Source organism: Bubalus bubalis, chromosome 1 (assembly GCF_019923935.1).
Source record: "Bubalus bubalis isolate 160015118507 breed Murrah chromosome 1, NDDB_SH_1, whole genome shotgun sequence".
In the NCBI taxonomy this organism is placed as follows: domain Eukaryota; kingdom Metazoa; phylum Chordata; class Mammalia; order Artiodactyla; family Bovidae; genus Bubalus; species Bubalus bubalis.
The window spans coordinates 195,850,925-195,865,067 of NC_059157.1; the positions used below are offsets into that span (position 1 = coordinate 195,850,925).

Here is a 14,143-nt window from a genome sequence, read left to right on the forward strand (position 1 = left end):
AACCCCGAGTGAATTATTTAAGAAGGCTTAATGTGCTTCAGACTTCTCAAATACAATTGAGACTTTAAAATTGAATTTGCACTCCCATGGGGGAAAAGAGTACGGAGCTACCCGCAGGGCGTCCAGTGGACGCGCAGTAGGTCTCGGAACAGAACTGCAGGTACCCCGACGGCCTCTCCCCTGGCAGCCGATGCTCCGGGTCAAATGAATCAGGACTGAGCTACAAGGTTTAAACGTGTTGCCCGCCTTTGAAAGCATCGAGCCCCACCACACACCTCACAGACCACAAACGTCCTCGTGTTCTGACTTATTCTCCTCGGCCGATCCAAAATGAAGCATCGGACAATCAGAGATGCGTCACATGCAGACCAGCACACAAAGCCCCGTTTGGGAGTTGTGTGTTTTCTGGCTCTTTTTTTTTTTTTTCCTTTTAATAAATCACAATATCCTTTTCTCTGTGTTCAGTTGCCCTGAATTAGGCGTTAAGATTCTGTGCAGCAAATTAGAGTCGAGAAAAGGCACGCATTTTATTTAACGCAATCTTGCTAAGTTTGTGGTAAGCACGGCCCATGAGGAAAACAAACCAGAACAAGGGAAGGACGTTCCCTCCGGCTCGGGTGGGGATGAGCACAGAACTACCCAGAGCAGGTCCTGAATCGAACACAAACCTCTCATTCAGGGGAAGGAGAGGCTGGCGTGCTGCAGTCCATGGGGTCGCAAAGTTGGACACGCCTGAGCAACGGAACAACAACAAAACCATTCACACGGTAAAAAGGCTGAGCTGCTCCACGACTACATTACACAAGGTACATTGGTAATCAGAAGCGGCATGCGAGAGAGGCGACTGACTTTTTAAGATGTGCCGTGAAACTCAGTGCTCAGCACCACAGAAAGGTCTGCGCTGGATGCGCTCTGCCTTCATGGAACCCATGAACGAACGTGTGGTCTCGGGAGCTAATTCCGTAGCAATCCATCCGACGGTTATCCTTTCTTTCTCTGGGGCTCCAGCACCTCATGAATGCTGTTCCTCAAAATGACCGATTGCCTTATTCTCAACACACTGTCCGCGTGCAAAAAATGACATATGTCATCAGCCGACATGAGCCTTAAACAGGGAATACTCAAGATGTTTACACCTGAGGTTGTCAGAAGACGATTCTAACAAAAACTATGCATCACCAGGCATACAAAGTTTCAGTGTGAAAGCAGATATTTGGTTTTGGCTTTGAAAAGCATGAAGTGAGTTGACAAGAAATCATATATTCGTGATCCCTCCAACTTGAAAACTGCAGATCTGATGCTGTACATACCATGCTCATGTTCCCTTTTTAACTGCTATCATTTCTGGCTCCAGCACGAGGTACTGGGTAATAGTGCCAAGAGGGACATCAAGTCACAAAAATTCTATTCCCGTGAATCCAAGATTCACGGCCACTAATTATATTAAATCTGAATTCCGCTGCTGAGTATTCCCGACCTGCACAGTCCAATACAGGAGCCACTCATGTGGCTATTAGGTATGTGAGACATGGCCAGTCCAAAACTGAGATGTGCTGTACGTACACTGGGCTTCCCTGGTGGCTCAGCGGGGAAAGAGACAGCCCGCAAAGCAGGAGATGCGGGAGACGCAGGTTTGATCCTTGGGTCGGGAAGATCCCCTGGAGAAGGACATGGTAACTCAACATTCTTGCCCAGGAAATCCCCATGGACAGAGGAGCTTGGCGGGCTACAGTCCATGGGGGTCAAAAAATAGTCGGATACAACTGAGCGATTAAACCACCTATGTAACTAAACACCCATGTAAACGACACATCGGATTTTGAAATTTAATACAGGTAAAAAAGTAAAAGCGTTCATCCACATTTTTATATAAATGACACTTAAAGTGATAATATTTTGGACACACCGCATTACATAAAAGAGATTATTAGAATGCATTTCATCTGTCTCTTTCTCCTTTGGTAACGTGGCCACTAGAACGCTGAAAGCTACAAGCTACACATGAGATCTGCGTTCTACTCCCCCTACCTGGCACCCTCTGACCTCCCATCCTCCCAGTCCCCACGTCACCTGCCCCCTTCCCGTCGTCACTTCTGGAAGTGGACCCTCTGCTCTGACCCAGAGAACTCCCGGCGGCACCAGAGATCCAGAGCCGATCCCCCAGCTGGGTTCTGCCTCTGCTCTGGCTCTGACCATCTGGGTAACTCTGGCCACGCCGGTCACTCGGGAGGCTCACTTTGCTACTCTGGAAGATGGGGTCAATAAAGCCCCCGCTCTCACAGAGCTGAGGCGAGGACACCCCAGAGCAACAGGGCTCCCACGTCTGCACCATCTGGTGGGCAGTGCAGGTCAGCAAGCGTGCTCCAAACAAACATCACATCTCCCTCCCCTTTGGCAGGATTCCTTTATTCCCTACATTTTTGTTTGTTTGTTTTTAAGATTTATTTATTTTTGGTTGCACTGGTTGCTGCACACAGGTTCTCTCGATGCAGTGAGCAGGAGCTACTCTTCACGGCAGCGCGTGGGCTGCTCACTGTGGCGGCATCTCTGGCTGCAGAGCACAGGCTCTGGGGGGCACGTGGTTGTCACAGCGCGTGGGCTCGGGCTCAGCAGCTGAGGCTCTTGGGCTGAGTTCTTCAGCAGCAGGTGGGATCCTCCCCAGACCCAGGATCAACCTGGTGTCCCCTGTGCTGGCAGGCGGATACTCAACCACTGGGCCACCTGGGAAGCCCCACTCCCTACCTTTTAATTCACACTTGGGTTCCTGACAGAGGCGTCTATCTCTGTCCTTCCAGTGCCAGAGGTCGGGCCATTTCAGCACCCACGTCACCCAGCTCCCAGGTGGCACGTCCCACACCCCAAGCACCACCCCCAGGTGGCCGCCCATGATGGGGGGCAGGGGGGCCTCACCCCCATCCGGCCCACCAGAGCCAGGATCTGCCCTGGTGCAGCCTGACCTTCAGGAAGCGTTTTCTGATCTTCCTCTGGCATGGTCGAGATTACTTTTTGATTATCTGACTCTAATGAAGGGGATTATTTTATTCATACCCTACCCTGTCCCGTAAAAGGACTAAAAGCAATCCACAAGGATACACACGATATGACAAGGATTTGTTTCGTTTTGCTTTAAATTCTGAAGTAGATTCTAAGTAAACAGCAGAGCTGAGACTAAAGGGAATCAAGGGAAAGAACAGGAGGAGTTGCTCAGAACTCAGCCGTCCACCACGCAGGCCATGGGGTCCTGCACCCAGGCCCGAGCTGGGCGCACGCAGGCCTCCACGCTGGCCAGCACCCAACTCACACAGTTGCTCCCGAGGCTGAGACGAAAAACGAAGCTCTCCCCAAAGGCTGTGGGAGAGAAGGACCTGTGGACGAGATACAAACTTCCCCAACACTGACCCACAGCAGGTGCAAGGGTGGCCTCTCATGGGGCCCACGGAGCACCTGAGCACCCTCTAGGGACCACTGCCCCCCACACTGCAGAGCCCAGCGCCCTGGCTCACTGTCACACTGGTTTGGTTCAAGCAGGCGGCTCTGCTGAATACAACACTTGCATCGGCCTGCGCGTTCGCTCCTTTCTAGACCCCACGGCCTGTGCGCTCACCCCTTTCTAGACCCCACGGCCTGTGAGCTCACCCCTTTCTAGACCCCACGGCCTGTGCGCTCACCCCTTTCTAGACCCCACGGCCTGTGCGCTCACCCCTTTCTAGACCCTACAGCCTGTGCATTCATCCCTTTCTAGAACCCACCCACGGCCTGTGCGCTCACCCCTTTCTAGACCCCACGGCCTGTGCGCTCACCCCTTTCTAGACCCCACGGCCTGTGCGCTCACCCCTTTCTAGACCCCACGGCCTGTGCGTTCACCCCTTTCTAGTCTCTATGCTGGTGCATCCACCTCTCTCTAGACCCTACGGCCTGTGTGCTCACCCCTTTCTAGATTCTATGGCTGTGCATCCACCCCTTTCTAGACCCGATGGCCTGTGCGCTCACCCCTTTCTAGTCTCTATGGCGGTGCATCCACCTCTCTCTAGATGCGTGGCCTGAGCCTTCATCGCCCTTCTAGATTCCACAGCGCGTGCACCTTCATAGATTTCAGCTCCTGAAGGCCTGACCTGAGGCTTCCCCACAGGGCTGTGCGCTGAAAGCTCAGCCTGCCCGCCTCCTCTCTTCCTGGCACCTGCCTTGACGTAACTCAGAACGCCCCTCCTCTGCCAGAATCCTGAACCTTCCAAGCCTAGGTCAAATCTGACCTCAAACACGCCTCTGCCCTCTCGACACTCCCTAACTTTCCTGCGTGAATTTCCACCTGTGGACATTTATCCCAGGGATGCTGCGTTCAGAGTGAATGCCATTAGCTATTTGGAATGAAAGGGGCTACAATTTTGTTTGCATGTTGTCCGTACAACTAGTTGAGCAAAGAATAACCCAGGCAGGACACCAGCAGCCAGAGTCGGCGGACAGGCGAGCTCTGGAATGTTGTGGCTTTTCCATTACATTTGCAGTTGTTTTTCTAATCTGTAGGTATGTCCAGTGTCTTAGTCTCTCCGTGATCCACATTCCCATCTCTTTTAGGACTGTGCTCTCATTTAATAGGTAATCAATAAATTCTGATGGGGAAATGTGTTTCCAGGTTGTTTAAATGTAATAAACAAAATTCAACATGGTAGAGTACTTCATGTTTGCAGAGAAAAACGTAATTGCAAAACCTAACTGCAAATGCAATCTTAGCCTTTACACAGACATAACCCCTTCCTGCCTCCTGGTAGTTGACTGTGGCTTCTACATGCTTATAGGGTGATTTTCTGGACTTACCTCCAGTTTTCAATTTGGGTGTACATTACATAGGAGAAACTGCTCTTAAGGGTGTTTTGTTTAATCACCTATATTTACAAGTCTTACAAAGCTGCAAAAATCCCTCAAAGTCTATCATGAAATAGGATTATAAACTGCTTTCAGACCTGATCCCATTCCAGCTGTTAAAACCCTCTCTGTTTGACCCAGAAAGCAGCAAGCAACAATCGCTTTTCTCTGTTTGAATGGCAGGGTTTGGGGTGGAGTTTCAGAACCTAAACACAGGTAATATGCAGACCTAACACCCATTTCTCCAGAAAAGACTCACCATATTCCCTGGGTCTGATCCTCATTGTCATTATTTCTATTTTAAAACCCTAGAGTGAAGTTAATTTTCCTGCCAGGATCAAACAGACTAGGAAGTACTTTTGGATACTGAAAAAGCAAATTTTTTTTTCCTCCATTTTTGCTTATTCTGTCTTTTTGCTGCAGTAACTTGTGCTCCAAAAAGAGCCAGCCTTGCACAAGACACGTTTGAATTTGGGGCAATCATAGACTCAAATTTGTAAATCCTGCAGAGGGCTCGCATCAGCTTTGTGAGGTTGCATGTGATTTTAATGAGACTCCATTCTTCTTCAAACGAGGTCTTCTTAAAAGGTTCCTAAGTCGCCCATCGATATCCTTTCGAAATGCTTTTTTACCTTGTTTCCCAATAAAAGAAATCTCAACTTTCTAATATTTAATTCCAGGTTTTATGTTGAGATGGTAAGTGTGCATGGTTTGTGTTTCCAAACATTTCACATTACTAGCACAGACTTCAAATATTATTTACATCCAGCTTAGTTCTTGGTAGGTTCTATGTAAGAATCCTGAAATCATCCTTGTTCACTCCCAGGGTCCCAAGGTATCACCAAGGTCCCCTCCCTCCCTCCAGGCTCCTCATTACAGCTTCTTTCAATCTCTTCTCAAAAGCCTGAGAACCCTACTGGCTCCAGCAGGCGCAGAACGCCAAGCAGCGGCAGCGTAGAGGGAAGGGAACAGCGCTTTTCCATTGCCTGATCCAATCCATCGATTCCATGAAGGCAACAGGTCGTTAACAGACACTGTAAGATCCTGGGTTTCCCCCGCGGTTCGGAAGACACACAGCCTGACATGCAGCTCAGTTCACACAGAAAGGCACAGCCCACGACCCGAATCCACCTCCCCAAGGCTGCTGACGACTGTTCACAAAACTGCTCCTGCCCCAAAGGTGGCAACACAAACCTCCCAGCCCGGAGCACAAGAAAAATGTGCACACACGCCTTTTACTTCCCAACTTGACTACTTTTGTAAAGCTCCCAAAAAATCCATAACCCACATTTCCACTCCATCACGGAGAGAACGAATCTCCCCACCGGGAACGGAGAACCGCTCGGTGGCAATACGACAAGGCGGGTTCATCCCTGCACTCAGACTGCGGGGCAAACACCCTTCTTCACTTTTAAATGAAGGTTTGGGAACCTCTGCCAAGCCCTTCATCAAGCGAAAGTAAGGGTTTCTTGGTTTTGAAAAATCACCGTAAATGTGCCTGTTTTTCTTTTCCCTTTTTTTTAAACCATTATTTACATTTTCTTTTTTTCTTTTTTATGATTTATGTTTTCTTTCCTATCGGTTAGAGGGCTGCTTTTCTGTCCCAGAGTAGGTTTTCCTGGGGGAACAGTTATTGAAATAACAGTAGCACTATAAGGAATCCCATGTGAGACACCGACGTGTGAACATCTCATTCCCACTAAAACAGTTCAAAAATTAGATGGTATGCTCAAACAGGAAGCAGCTACAACACTTGGTTTTTCAAAGCCCTTAGACATGCTAACGGTTTATGCTAGATCAGATCTCCCATCAACTTCTCCAGGGTTACGATTTTCAGAGGTGATATAAATTAACTCAAAAGGTCTATTTTACACACTTTAAGGATATTTCCAGCTTCACTCACGGTCATTCTGAAACAGAAAAAAAAAGGCACAGAACTCATCTTCCTTTGCTCAGGCTTCTGACCATGCACAGAGTCAAGGTAACTGAACCCCCTACTTTCATTGTTAAATTACGGTTTCTCATACGCAATCAGGGTCTTCCAGATGATGACATGCCACTGTCAAAATAGAAGAACTTAAAAGTTACTTTAAATCTAAGACTCAGACCCAGCGCTCCATTTTTAGACGCACCCTTTAATTACTTGGTGCTGTCGACATCTCACTTACACTTAAATTTAGCAAAGTAATTTTAGACCACTTGCCTTTAGATCACTTCACTACCTTCACTGGATCTGCAGTGTTGCCAATGCAAAGCACCAAATCCTCTCTCTTTTAAATACTCAAATGTTTGAAAGTAAAAAAGGTAAAAAGTTAAGAGGGCAACATTTCCCCCTGGTCATTTTGAAAAACTGGGGTGGATGACAGCCCAACCACTGGAGACTTCTGTTGTTTTTATCCACAGAATGACTGCCTTGAATCTATAAATGTGAGACGATGTATACTGACCATGCACCATGTCCAGCCAATGAACTGCTCCTGAGCCAAGTGAGGGCACAAACAGGGCCAAGGAGGATGCCCTCATGACGTCAACAATATAGGGAAATCTACGAGACCTCGTGGCCAAGGGCCACCAGCTACTTCAGGGACTTTAACAGACACGGTTACCAAACTCGAACACCCACTGCTCCCACCAGGTATCAAAATCTGCTGCAACCGCGTCCAAAACACTTGAATCCCTCTTATATCCCAAAACACTTGAACCTTTGCAACTCCAAAGGTTTGAAGAGTTTCAAATTCAAGGTGCAGGCATATGATAAAAGAAAAGTTGTATTTTAAAGGATGATATATCCTGGGAATGCCCACGTGTCCTTACCCTTTGGGGAAAGAAAATGGAATTCTCCTCCTCGCCTGGAAAAGCTTGGCCCTGAGATGCAAAGGGTGACCAAGCCAGGAGGTGGAAAGAGACCTGCGTTTAGAGAGACCAGCGCCCACTTTAAACACAAGTCTGCCTCTCAGTGCCACAAGGCCAGGACTCTGCTCATAATGACTTCCTTCTGATCTCAGTTACGGGGACCACATCTCAGGTCCTAGGCCCCAGCAGCCTCCTTAGAAGGGGGCTATCTCTCTGTCGACACCTCCTGAACCGAGCTCTATGAAAGAGCAGGCGGCACCAACATTTATTCAACATGACACTGTCCCCCCACCCTCCGTATCATATGATTGACACTGACCTGCTCCAGTTTTTCACTGGGGAATAGGAAAAGATCTTTGGAACATTAGTTCCTCTGTCTTGTGAAAAAACAAATCCTCCTTTTATTTATTTTTGTTGTGTTTAAGGACAGGTAACAAGGAAAAACTAGACCTGATATTAATGTTAGAAAAAAAGTTGAAAGTCTCCCATTACCTACTTTTAAAATGATATATTCCATATATGCACAATGCATAATATTTTAGAATAGTACGTAAGTTCAAAATCAAAGTTGACATCTTTCAAACAGGCTTTACTTCTTATTTATATATCTGGCACCCCACTGGGGTCTCAGCCTCTACCACAAATAAAAGAGCTGATCTTACGAGATTAGAAATGCAGTAAGATTTTTAATACCAAAACAAAACCTAAGAAGTGGCCCGGGGCAAAGCTTATAAAGACGTGTACATGCGGCCCCATTACATAATCAAATGGCAACCAAGAATTTTCAAAAATTTACCTAAAGAAGGCACTTTAGACTAAATAACCAAGAACTCATCATAAGAGAATAGATACATGGAAAACAACATATCACAATGCTACCCCTCATTTTTAACAGGAAAATAACTATACAGTGATAGAAGGGAAACCAACATTTTAAATGTAGCTGGAATTATATATCCTTAAACAAATAATTCAAAGAGACATAAAACCCGTTTGCTAGTTTAGTGTACTATGCAAGTTATTGATTCAAATGGAAGCCTGGGTTACCAGACCACAAGGGGATCTGTGATGTGTCTCGCACTCAACAAAGCCTTTCTTCAGAATTAGAAAACTTTGCAGTAGTAGCCACAGGCTTGCACAGCTCATCCTGTTTCCCCTAGAACTGCCATTTCAATGGCATGGTTAGCTCATTCATAATTTGACATACGATGAATTAATTCATCTGGCTAAGGTTTTCATACAACTTCTATTGCCCACTCTTCCCACCGAGAGAACCAGTGCAAGGTGCCGCCAGCACAGCAAGGGTTAACCCCAGGACTGTGCCGGTCCTCCCGGTGATAAGGTGAGGGGTAGCTGAGGCCGGTCAAGGGCTCTAAGCTATTTGCAGAGAACTGAAAATGCTGAAAAAAATAAATAACTTCTATGCCCCGTGTATGTCACTAGGGGAAGACTAAAATTGTTTCTTAAGTCACACTGAAAGTTTTCTGAACTACAGAAGCTCCAGAAACACGCATGGTGGGAAAGCTATGGCACTTAGGAATACGTTTCTTTGGAAGAATAACGAAACTATCATCATCCTAACGAAGAAGTGCATTACATTCACACCTGCATTAAAACTGTATCCATTTTATGAGGCAGTGTAGTCTGCTGTTAACAATAGCATCTAAATCCTTTAAAATGTTAAAAAATAATTCTAGGTGGTACCTTTTGTAAAATACCTAGACAATATATAGCTGTGGTACAAGGACGTCGTATTTCAGACAGAAACCAACAAGGCTTGCTGAGAGATACACGTATAATTTTTAAATATGCCAAGTGTCCCCAGTAAGCGGTAAACGGGGAAGCACATAAACGTAACAGCTGCAGGCCGAGGTGTCAGAAGGGGAAAAGACGGAGATGCAGAGAAAAGAGAGGAAGCTGAGGTCCGGGAGAGCGCGGTGAGGGCGCCGTCTGAGGGCGATTCCACCCACGGAAGGACTGAACGGGCAGCGACAGCCAAGCCCACACCTGGTCTCGACTCTCAACCGAGCGTGGGCTTTCATTCAAGCCTTATTTCCACTCCAGACAACAACAAATCATCGCTCGCTGCGAGCCCAGACGAAGCTCCCGCGCCCGGCTTCCCCAGCCCTCGCGGGTAGCCGGGGCGCGCGCGCCTCCCCAGGACCCGGGCAACGACGGACCGGCCCTCCCGGCGTCACACACCCCATCCGTCCCGGCGCCGTCGGAAGAGCTGGGTCACCCGGCCGCCACCGTCCCCGCCGCGGGAGCCGGGCAAGGCGCGCGGGGCGCGGGACTTACCGAGAGGCGAGCGCCGCCGTCGGGGGAGGGCGCGCTGCGCACGTGGGTGTCCGCGCGTGTCCGCGCCCGCGTGTGCCGGCGCGCGTGCCTGACTGGGGCCGCCGCCGAGCCGGGCGGCACTGAGTCCCTGGGCGCTGCCGGGCTCAGCCCATGGTGTGGGCGCCGGCCTCCCGGAGGCCCCGGCTCCCGCCAATCGCCGAGCAGGGCTGCCGCCCCGACGCGCGGCTCCAGATCCGGGAGTGCGCGCCGGGGGCGGGGCGGGGAGCGGGAGAGCGCGGGGCGCGAGCGCGCGTGTCCAGGTGCGCCTGGGTATCCGCGCGCGCGCGCGCGCGTGTCCAGGGGGTCGTGGATTCTGTGCGTGCGCGTCCGGGGGGCGCGTGGACGCGGCGCGTGCGCCTGTCCGGGGGCGCGCGTGGGTAGCCCAGCGCGCGTGTCCGGGGGCGCGCCCTCGGGACAAGGAACGCGGCGGCGTGGGCAGGTCCGGACACTGCCGGGCTTTGGGGACGCGGCGGGCGGCTCCGAGGAGGAAGAGGAGGAGGACGGCGAGGAGGGGGAGAAAGGGGAGGAGCGGAGCCTGGGACCGGAGAGCCAGAGTCCCGGCCCGGGCGGCGGCGGGAGGAGAACCAGGACGCGCGTCCAGGAGTGGAGAGGAGCGAGAAGCCGAGCACAGGCTGGGGCAGGCGAGGGCCGAGCGGTGGGAGATGCCGCGGAAGTGCTTCCTCCTCGGAACTTAGAAGTGATTTTTTTCCTCCCGCCTCAACCGTTACACACATTACAAATAATAAAAGTTCAAACCGGTTGTGTCGGAAGAAGGTGAAAATGACCGCTGGGGCTGCCACGGATGCTGCTGGGAATTGACATAAACGTCGCCCTCAAATTAAGAGACGGCGGTGCCGGGTGCCACCGGCTTCGGTCACACCTGGAGTCTCTACCTGGTGCGCGTCCTGAGAGCCTGGGGCCAGGGTGGAGGGGCTCCAGAGGCGCGGGGCGCAGCGGCTAGGATGCCGAGCCGTCCGGGAGACCGCCGGGCGGGCCCGACAGACGCAGGGACAGCAGCCCTCGGCAGCAGAATGTCCCCAAGAAGCCACCTCCGAAAGGGGAAGCCGCGCGCGAGGTTTGGCTCCTCCGGTCCGGCGGCCCTGAAGCCCTCCAGATGTTACAGTTTTTAAGGGAATTCTGACTTCAAAACCGCGCTTACCTGGGTGCTGCCTCTCTTCGACCATGTCCCGCGGGCACCGTCACGACTGTCCAGCGTGATAGCTAGGAACTCATCCCAGACCCTTCCCTTGCAGGCTCTCCCCTTCCAACCAAGTGAAAACTACTCGTGTCTCTCCCTCTCCAAACTTTTTAACAGCCAAGAATTTCAGCAAACAGCCAGAAAGAAAGCTAAGTCGCCCACCCCCCACCACCCCCGCCGCAACCCCAAGGGAAGGGAGCGAAATAAGCACTCCTTTAATTTGAAAAATAATAATTAAAACTCCCTCAACTTTTAAGGCCGGGCAACATAATCTATTAATTGGTCGCTATTAACATGCCGTTTTATTGACCATAGCACACAGAAGTCTGATTGTGAAGGAGGAGTGTTTTCAATGAAAGTGGAGTTATTTTAGCTGTAGACGTGTTTACATTTCTGTGGTTTAGTCTATAACTTTCTCTTTCTCTTGCTTCAGAATTCTGCTCCATGAAGCAAAGCCCTTAGCTCCCAGACATTCCAAAAAGTCTGCCAAAATAATAGAAAAAAAGAGAGAGAGAGGGAAGAAAAAACACACGGAGACCCCCAAGTCTGGGTCAGGCTCAGGGTTGTAAGTGGGCATCAAGAGTATGCCCCCTCCCTACACACGTTCCAATTTAAAAAAAAAAAAAAAAAGCCCTTTAGTGCTCTAGTTACTGTTTGCTGCGGGGGAAATAGGATGAGCCTAAGCAGCAGCGGAGTTCAGAAACTGCCTTCTCTAGGACCTATAGATTCTGAGAGGTTCTTTAACCCTACAGATGCCAAAATGAGATCATTGATACGAAAATCTATCACTCCACCCTCTCCGAGGAAGTGTTTCTCTTTTAAACAGACAAGCCTCACAAGCTACAAATGCATTCCCAGGAAATTTCTTGGACAAACAGGCACACCACTGCATATGGGACACAAGCCCACCTCTCCATAGGTGGGCAGAAGATACCAATAAAAAGGAAATATGGAAAACAGATTAAGTTTCTGAGAACCATGCAGTCCTTTTCTCTCCGAGGTCCTGGTACAAAAAGCAGAATGCATATTGAAACATGCATCTTAGTAACAGGACCATATCAGTTTTTACAGTCTGTGCTGGAATCGTCATTTGCAAAATTGACTGACTCCTTTGAACTGCTCCGTCAGTAGTAGTAACACAGAACAGTAGGAACACAGAAGTCTCACTGCAGTTCACAAGATCTTTAAAAATATCCAACCTGCCTTCCCCCTTAATTGCATATTTTGGTTTCTTTTCTTTAGAGCTATTCTCCAAAGAAGCCCCACATCCAAGAAACCTGACTGTATTTTGAAATCTTCCTCTTAGCCACTCACATCCAAAATACGCCACAGGGAGCCCTTAGGATTTTGTTGTTTGGTGGCTAAGTCACGTCCAGTTCTTCAAGACCCCATGGACTCTCCTCTGCCATGGGGTTTCCCAGCCAAGAATACTGGGATGGATTGCCATTTCCTTCTCCAGGGGGTCTTCCCGACCCAGGGGTCAAACCCACATCTGCATTGCTGGTGATCTTCACCACTGAGTCACCCGGGAAGCCACCTTTATGATTTAGGGGAGTGCTTTAAAGTGAATCATTTCTCCCCCTGACCACTGAGATCGGGAGCCCCTAGCAATGACTCTGCTTCATAATACGACATGACCCTAGCAAGTTCCTTCAACATTATCACTAGGATCGAGTACTCTGATAGGATAGAACAATACTGGAAGTAATATACTGTTAGTATATTGGTAATATACTATGTTAGTATGTTAGTAATACTGCTAACAGAGGAGCCTGCTTTATGAATAAAGAACTGTACTTTAATAGCCAAGCATGACTTCAACAATTCAGGTTACCACTGTTGAGAACAACAAAAAAAAAACATGAGTTCAGAAGAAACACAATATTTGAACCAATGTTATCTGTGGCTCCCTTTTGATACTTTTCTCCCCTTCCTCAAAATACACCCCACAGAGAAAGGTGTCACAAACATGCCCACCTCACACATTTTCCAGAGGAGCGGGGAGAGGGGAGGAGAAGGGGGAGAGAATTGTTTTGTAAAAAACAAAACCTCATACTGAGACCACTTTCAAAGCTGAGTCTATTAACAGTGAAAAATCTTAGAACCAAGAATCTCAGAGTTTTGCAAAGTTAGGACACCATCTCCTCCAACTGATTGTATCTTGCAGTTGCAGTTAGGAAATTTTTTCTCTCATATGATCTAATCTTACCCTCTACCAGAGCATTCCCTTCAGTCTGGGCCATAATCAAGGTCAAGGGCAATTTCCACCAGTTAATTAATTTGAAAGGTCAACAGGATACAAGTAATGAAGACACGTTCATTATCTATGCTATGGGACGGATAGGAAATACGATCATTTAAAGTTCATAAAATATAATTTAAAAGGAAAGATTTTATAAAAACACCCCTTGACACGTTCCTCAAGAATTAGCATTTTTAAGTATTTCATACATGAGATGATCTTTCTGTATAAAGTTTTGTGGTCAACTTAATTCTTTCTGAAATCCCTTTTATCTGAAAGATGTTTCGGATTAATTTAAGTATTTGTTACTGGAGAACGTCAAGCTCTTGGTCAATGAAATGTCCTGCATTGGGTTGTCACACCTGTTAAATATAAGCCTCCTTTTCTTTTGATACTTGGAGAAGGGCCTTAAAAGGTTTACATCCTTCAATATGGAGATTTAATTGCTCTACCTATAATAAAAAGTAATCCCTATAAAATTCAGATTGTGGACATTTCAAAGCCGAAAGAACTATTGGATTGGGATGTAAAGGTTGCAGTTCAAAAAGCCTTCCCTGTTCAAGATCACGTGGTGGAGTTATGAGTTATAAACTCCTGGTTATCATTTTGTAGGTCTGGTTTTTGTAGTCTTTGAGGGAGCGTCTTTGAGCTCA

General features: G+C 48.4%; 1 protein-coding gene across 4 annotated transcripts in view; it reads right to left on the reverse strand.

Moving 5' to 3' along the window:
* The window catches only part of ERG (ETS transcription factor ERG), a 323,164-nt gene extending 311,845 nt beyond the window's left edge, over positions 1 to 11,319 (reverse strand). For 3 of the 4 annotated variants that reach the window (XM_025293998.3, XM_025293990.3, XM_025293986.3), the window contains exon 1: positions 10,012 to 10,138. The gene's annotated coding sequence lies outside the window, so the exon portion shown is untranslated. Of the gene's footprint in view, positions 1 to 10,011; positions 10,139 to 11,209 lie in introns of those variants that run through there. The other variant, XM_044948472.2, reaches the window with a different exon arrangement.
* Between the last annotated feature and the right edge of the window lie 2,824 nt (positions 11,320 to 14,143).